This window comes from Triticum dicoccoides, chromosome 1A (assembly GCF_002162155.2).
Source record: "Triticum dicoccoides isolate Atlit2015 ecotype Zavitan chromosome 1A, WEW_v2.0, whole genome shotgun sequence".
Lineage (NCBI taxonomy): Eukaryota > Viridiplantae > Streptophyta > Magnoliopsida > Poales > Poaceae > Triticum > Triticum dicoccoides.
The window spans coordinates 511,872,456-511,880,172 of record NC_041380.1 but is presented as its reverse complement, the minus strand read 5'-3'; the positions used below and the strand labels follow the sequence as shown (position 1 = coordinate 511,880,172).

Sequence of the window (7,717 nt, the reverse complement as noted above, 5' to 3'; positions counted from 1 at the left end):
AATGCGCTTAGAGCTATACGAGACTAGATGTCAGCAGCGTCCATGACCAATTTGCAGAGGCAAGATAAACCTGGACGCAACACATCAATTATTATGTCGACCTTCCATATTCATAGCATATCCTAACCACATTTGTTTTTTAATGTTATTGTAGGAATTGGATTTTACACCTTAAACCAAGGCTCATATCAATCGAAGGGGTTGAAATCCAGTGACAACTTGCATATGGAGCCCCAATGTCACACGAGATATGTACTGCTATCTTTCGGAGGCTTGCCCAACTGGATCAGTCTTGCTCTAAGGACACGCCTGGCAACATCTGGAGGAAGTACATAGAGCCTGACTTTGCTGTGAGACACCCACATCACCCTTGTCCACTCGAATAGAACTGTATATTCACCGCTCCATACATGCATACCCCATTTTACTAGAGCTGACACATTTCTATCATGTTCGCAGACAACTGTTTTGTCCAACGCCGATCCATTGACCGTTCAATCTATCCGCACTGGGTTTCAGGAAGGAACATGTGTTTGCAACCCAGCTTCATGCCGAATGGTACGACACTTATGAAATCACTTTTATATGGCAATTTGTCAACACTAAACATATATAACACATTCTTCTTCATGCAATGGTTCATCCCAGCAATTCTTCCAGACGGATGGGCTGTATATCTTTTTGATATGATGCGGAAATGAATCATTGTGTTAGACCCAGCAGTTGGCCCATTTGGGTATAGCAATCAGCGGGTCAGCATGCACGAGTTTGTAAGCAACAAACTGCATGCTGCCCTGTTCAATTGTCTACATAGTTTCTTCAGTTCTTGGCACTGTGATTCCACTAACTAGGGACGCACATTCCGGATCATAATGCGGGAAAAAAATCGAGAGGTATGTTTCCCTTTCCATTGTAGTCACTCTTATTTTTCAGCTTTGCTCCCGTTTGCACACTTATTTTGATTGCCCGCCCAAATTATATTTTTCTACAGAGATGAAATTGGCTTGGGTGCTACTTTCTTTGCTAGGAATTATGACGGTGACAGGCTACAAATCCCGCTGACAAAAGTAATTACTTTGAAATGTTAAACTTTTCTTCGTTTCTTTTTTTTCACTAGATTTTTTTGGTTCTTTCTTTTCTTCGGATTAATTTTCTCCTTTTCATTTTCTTTTGTTTTCTCTTGCATTTTCATTGTTTTCTATAAACATTTTAATGTATATATCTAATGCACTTTTCTAATAAACTTTAAATATTTGTCAAGTACAAAATTAACATTGATTCAATAGATGGTTAACATTCTTTAACAGACATTTACCATGCTTGATTAAAATTTTGAAATACTAGATTAACAATTTTTAATACATGGGCAACATTTTTTCTATACACATTTTACATTTTTTTTTTCAAATCCTTAATTCAATTTTTTTGAAATACAAGTTTAACATTTTTCAATACATGGTCAACATTTTTTGTATACACACTTAACATTTAACAATGTTTGCTTAACATTTTTCAAATAATATATTAATACTTTTTAATTGAAATATGTAAGTGGCAACCGTGTGGCAGATTGCGAAACTGCCACACGCATCGCCCTCCCGATCTCCTTCCTTTCCCTCACGTCCTCGTGATCTCCTACTTCCTTCCCCGCACGCCTCCCGATCTCTTTCCTTTCCCGCCCTCCTGATTTCCTTCCTTTTAATTACCAGTTACAGCCCCACGTGCCTTCCAGATTTTTGGGCAAAAATAATGCTTGAATTGGGATTTAATCTCTGGTCTGCAGGTAATCAAGAAGGGAGCTAACCATCTCGCCTATGACACTCATTGTTGAACAAGCTAAGAAAATATTGTTTTTGACATGTTTTGCTTTCAATATTTTAGCACTGAAAAGCTTTTGTTTCACCTATCAAACCTGGCACATAAACTTTTTTCGTGGTAAATTCTCCATCACCATCACGATAAATGACGCACCATCAACATTATAACTTTTGTATACCACGCGGTACATTATGTGTAAGTAGCATGGTCATAAGCATTGAAGGTGTGATAACTTTGATGAAAGCATCATGGTAACTTTGATCACTGGGAAGAAATTTGTTGAACCCCGACCCCCGGTAATTTCTGTAAATAGCACGATAACTTTCACGCCATAGACCTGATAATTTAGATACAAACATCGTGGTAACTTTAACCATTGGGGGAGAAAAATGTGGAAAGATACCAGATAATTTATGTGTAAATATATGGTAATATACGCAGCGCACATCTGATAACTGAGATAGAAACACCATGGTAACTTTGACCATAGGGAAGATTTTTTTAAGATACTCCGGTATCTTCTGTGTAAATAGTACGGTACTATACCTCACTCCTCTGGTATTTTCATGTGTAAATAGCATGAAAACCTATGCACCGCGATAACTAAACATCATGATAAGTTTTTGACCCGTGGTGGGGGGGGGGGATTGTGCTGAAACATACCCCTGTTAAATTTTGTGTAAATCGCATGATATTTTAAGCACTGCGGCTTGATAGGTTACCTAGAATCACCATGATAACCTTTTGTCCCGGGGAAAAGTTGTTCAAAACATCCCGATAATTTTTGTGTGAATAACATAATAATATAAGCACCGCATAACTGATAACTTACAATATAAACATGATGGTAACTTTTTACCAAAGGAAAAAAAGTTGTTAAAAACATAAACTCACCTCGCGGAGCCTCTTAGATGAACACAACACATGATGTGCCATAGAAAAGCCACATAACATTTAGTGTCATGAGAAGGCACACATGCTCATGGGTTGGCCCAGAAAAACGGCCCACTTTGCCCCGCTATAGGCGTGATAAGTTACGCAAAAATATCGTGGTAATTTTTGACCTATGAAAAAAGTTACCGAAACACACCCAGGTCTTTAGGTGTAAGTACCATGATAATATATGAACTATAGACCCGGTAACTCATGTACAATCCCCATGGTAACTTTGACCAGGGACAAGATTGATGTACACATACCCTGATAACTTATGTGTAAGTACCACGGTATTTTACATATCAAAGACCTTATAACACAATGGTAACTTTGAAAGGGGTGTAGTTGTTAAAAAAAGGGATCAAAACGATTAGTTTCTTTAGTTTGAGCAACAAATACTAAGGGTGAGGTTGTTATGGTGGCGCGCTTTGGTGCCAAGAAGGTGTGGGTTTGAATCCCACATGCACAATATTTTTTTATCATGTGGTAGACGTGAAGAAGTGGCAATTTTCTCAGGGGTGGGCGCGCGAGATGTGCGGGAGAAGCAGGTTTCTCGGGCGAGCCTGCAGGGTCGTTCGGGAGAAAGTGGGGTCGAAGGAAGGGGGATCATGTGATACTTTAAAGTGAAAGAAGTAGAGATGTGGCAGTTTTACTTATATGGCACACATGTGTCAAATATCATAGTCCTTTTTTAATACATGGTCAACATTTCCTCTATACACATTTAACATTTTTCAAATGCTTGATTAACATTTTTTAGTACAAGTTTAACTTTTTTTATACATGGTCAACATTTTTCTATACACATTTTACATTTATTCAAATAGTTCATTAATATTTGTCAAATACAAGTTTAATATTCTTCTTTGAATACACGGTCAACATTTTTCAATACACATTAAAAAATTAAATGCTTGATTAATATTTTTCAAATATTTCTTTAACATTTTTCAAAAGATTGGATTAACATTTTTAAAACAAATTATCACTTTTTTCACACACATTATGTATTTTTCATATACATGAGAAAACATTTTCTCCATGCACATTTAACATTTTCAAGTGCTTGGAGTATTTTTTTAAATATTTTATGTAATTGTTTTTTAGTATATTTATTTAGAATATGTGTAAGTAGAAATGAAATTAATAAAATGAAATAAAAACAAAAAATGTAAAAAAAGAACATAGTGACCTTCCGCGCACTGGACCGGTCTGTATGCTTGCACGACTTCAGCTCTCAATTGGGATCAATCTGGCTCCATCGCGCTTCCAAAGAGCGAGGCTAACCACTTGACCAGCTAAATTCTAGTGATTCTTTAAGCGCGAACGTTTTAAAGAATAGAAACATAGACACACTATTAATTTCGCGTTACACTACAGAGTTGAGATTTTCCAATTATTTGAAAACATGTGCACATATTACAAATGAAGTTCATGCACATGCAAAAAAAGTTCGTGTATTCAAAAAATAGTTCACCAAATCAAAAAAGTTCACAAATTCAAAAGAGTTCATCGATTTTCAAAAAAATGTTCATCGAACAATGAAAGTAGTTCATCGATTTTTAAAAAAAGTTCACCAATTTGAAAAATTTGGATTTAGAAAAAAGTTCATCTAAATAGAAAAAAATCATCGATTTTGAAAAAGCTCATCAATTTTGAAAAAATAATAATTGAGAAAGTTCATCAAATTTGGAAAATAAGTAGCACTGGGTTCAAATTCGAAAGCAGAAGAGATGAAAGATGGGCCGGCCCGTGAGTAGCTGTTGCAGGCGCCGGTTAGCAAAAACAGAAGAAACCGGCGCCTGCAGCGCCAAATTGGAATGGCCATACCAATGACCCACCGAGAGGAATCAAAAACAAATGTCTTACGAAAACAGACTAAACAGGCAAAAACTCGAGTAACGCCGGATAAGATGGCGCGCACGCTAGGCGGCCAAGATAAACCTTTTTCCTCAAGTTTTCACCGTCTGTGGATTTGTCTCCTCTTTGCCTGTGGCTTCGGCGGCCGGTGACAGGGATGATACTCCCGGTGCCTCCGCTTCAGTTAGTAGTTTAAGTTAGGGTGTTTTAGGCCTCGCGACATTTGGACGGATGGTGACGTTTCTTCTTCGATCCTTCTCGATTTCACTAGTTTGGAGGTAGTCGACGGAGCTCTGACATAGAGTCTAACGGTAAGATTAGTGTTTCTTGTCAAGAATTGGTGTGAGGTGCTTCAAATCTATGCAAGGGTTCAATGAGAACGACTGCAACTCCAGGCACTGATCCTTAGGAGCATGTGCACGAAGACTTCTTGACTGTCATTAACAAGGTCAAGACGGCTCCTGTAAGGGAGCGGCTACAGCGGCGCGTCAGCGACTCGGTCTGAGGGATCGTCAGGTAGTCTTGAAATCTCGATGTAATATTTAGTATGTTTATATATTTTTGATGAACTTTTATTTATAATAAGGACCACGATATTTGGCACATGTGTGTCACGTAGCAAAACTACCACACACACCTCCTTTCTTCGATATAATTACATCATTCCTTCACTCTAATTACATGCATGCATGTATTAGGATGATTCAATCTCCTTCTACATGCATTATTTTTTATAATTACATTGTTTCACTAAAGGACAAAAAAGCTGATGTTATTCTATATTTTCATTATTCAAAAGATTCAAAAAAAATGTGTAGCTCAAGCCGTCGGTCAGATGCAAAAAACGTTTTCACATAAAAGATTAGTCGTGACTAGATCTTCGAAACTAGATCGGATGTTGGTATGCTCCGACAATATTTTTTCGGGTCAGAAGTTACCACGTATGGGCTACATAAGTTGCCACGCCTGTGATATGGAAGTTATCGTGGTATTTCCACATAAATTACTGGGTGCATAAAAATGGTTCTCCCACCCTTCTCCACATGCACATGCATATATACACTAGAGACAATCGTTGATGTCATCCTAGATTCTACTTATTTCGAAAATTCAAAATGTTTTGTAGCTCAAACTATCGGATGTAAAAATTGTTTTCACATAAAAGATTCGTCACGACAAGATTTTCAAAACTAGATCTCATGTTGATATGGTCCAATGATTTTTTTGTCGAGTCGAAAGTTACCATGCCTGTGGTATGCAAGTTATCGTGCCATTTTCACATAAGTACATGGTATGTCTTTCAACAACTTTTTCCCCTCTTGGTCAAAGTTACCGCGGTGTTCGTACGTGAGTTATCGGGTATGTGGTTCGTATATTATCATGTTATTTTCACATAAGTTACCAGGGGTATGTTTTTAATAACCTTTTCCGTCTGTCAAACTAACCGTGGTGTTTGTATGTAAGTTATCAGGTATGCGGTTCGTATATTACCGTGCTATTTTCACATAAATTATCGGGGGTATGTCTTTCAACAACTTTTCCCATTTTTGGTCAAAGTTACTGCTGTGTTTGTACGTGAGTTATCGGGTATGTGCATCGTATTATCATGTTATTTTTACATAACTTACAGGTGGTATGATTTCAACAATATTTTCCCCTCTTGATCAAAGTTACCGTGATGTTTGTATGTAAGGTATCGGGTATGTGGTTCATATATAACCGTGGTATTTGCGCGGAAATTATCGAGGGTAGTTTTCTAACAACATTTTTTCTTTCGTTCAAAGTTACCGCGGTGTTTGCACGTAAGTTATCGGATATGCGATTCATATATTATCATGCTATTTTCAACAACTATTTTCCCCTGATCAAAGTTATCACCGTATTCGCCAGCAAGTTATCAGATCTTCAGAAAGTAAGTTAATATGCTATTTACACAGAAGTTATTGGAGATATGTTTTCAACAACTTTTTTCTTCGGGGTCAAAAGTTACAGTGATCCTTGTAAATAAATTATCATATCCGCAATGTATATATTACCATGCTATTTGTGCAGAAGTTACCGAGTGTATAGTAGTCAATAACTTTTTTTTCCGAGTCCGAAGTTACCATGGTATTTGTATGTGAGTTATTAGCTGTGTTGTTTGTATATTACCATGATATTTTAATAGAAGTTATGAGGGGTATGTTTCCAATAAACATTTTTACTGGCTCAAAAAATTATCATGATATTTGTACATGAGTTATCAGCTCTACGGTGTGGTAAATATCATCCTATTTACACAGAAATTATCAGGTCGGTTATGTTTTCAACGACAATAAAATTCACCGGGTCAAAGTTACCACGATGTTTACACATATATTATCAGGTATGTGATCCATAAAATATCATTATATTTACACAGAATTTACCGTGGGTTTCAACAACTTTCCCCTCTGCCTGAACAAAAATCCATTTACACAGAATTTACCATGTATTTAAATTGTCATGCTACTTACACAGGATTTACCATGCTACTTATACATAATTTACCTTGCTTTAGGAAGGTTAGGCAAGAATGAAAGTCCACACACTCTAAACAACACAAAGATAGAAAGGAACTACTTCCTTGCAGTTTTCTTGCCAATGATGATTATCATACAAGATAGGCGACCGAACATTGTCCCTGTTCGACATCAGTGTCTTCTTCGCTTTCTATCAGGTAAATTCAAGGGGAAATGAAGCTGTAAATTTTATTATATTGGGATGGAGAGGAGTAAATGTGACATGTTGGCCACTATAATTTCCTGCTACGTACCTAAATGAACCAGTAACTTTAGGATACAAGAGCAACCATTCTGAAAACAATAATGCAGTGAAATTACTTGCCCAGAATATGAGAAGCAAAGAGAGGCAAGAATTTTGAACTTCGTAAAACTTTGGTAAACTGAAACGGAGAGCTAAAACTGCAATCTACCTGAAATAACTGATTGCTCTGAACTCGTATCTACTCTGGTCAAATGAACTTGCCACTGAGATGGTGCATCATCTGAATAAAAATTGACATCAGTTTGTGTGTTTATTACATATGTATGCAAAGAGCAGAATTTGGGGGAAATTTATGTGA

General features: G+C 37.0%; 1 long non-coding RNA gene across 2 annotated transcripts; it reads left to right on the top strand.

Annotated features, from left to right (window-relative positions):
* The first annotated feature begins 158 nt into the window (after positions 1-158).
* On the top strand, positions 159-7,379 carry LOC119284184. Of its 2 annotated transcripts, XR_005139087.1 has the most exons (5): positions 159-350; positions 460-558; positions 649-893; positions 992-1,067; positions 1,784-7,379. It is a non-coding gene; the product is annotated as an uncharacterized LOC119284184 (long non-coding RNA). The 2 variants fall into 2 exon arrangements; XR_005139086.1 differs by lacking the exon at positions 1,784-7,379 and having other exon boundaries at positions 992-1,232.
* Positions 7,380-7,717: the final 338 nt, after the last annotated feature.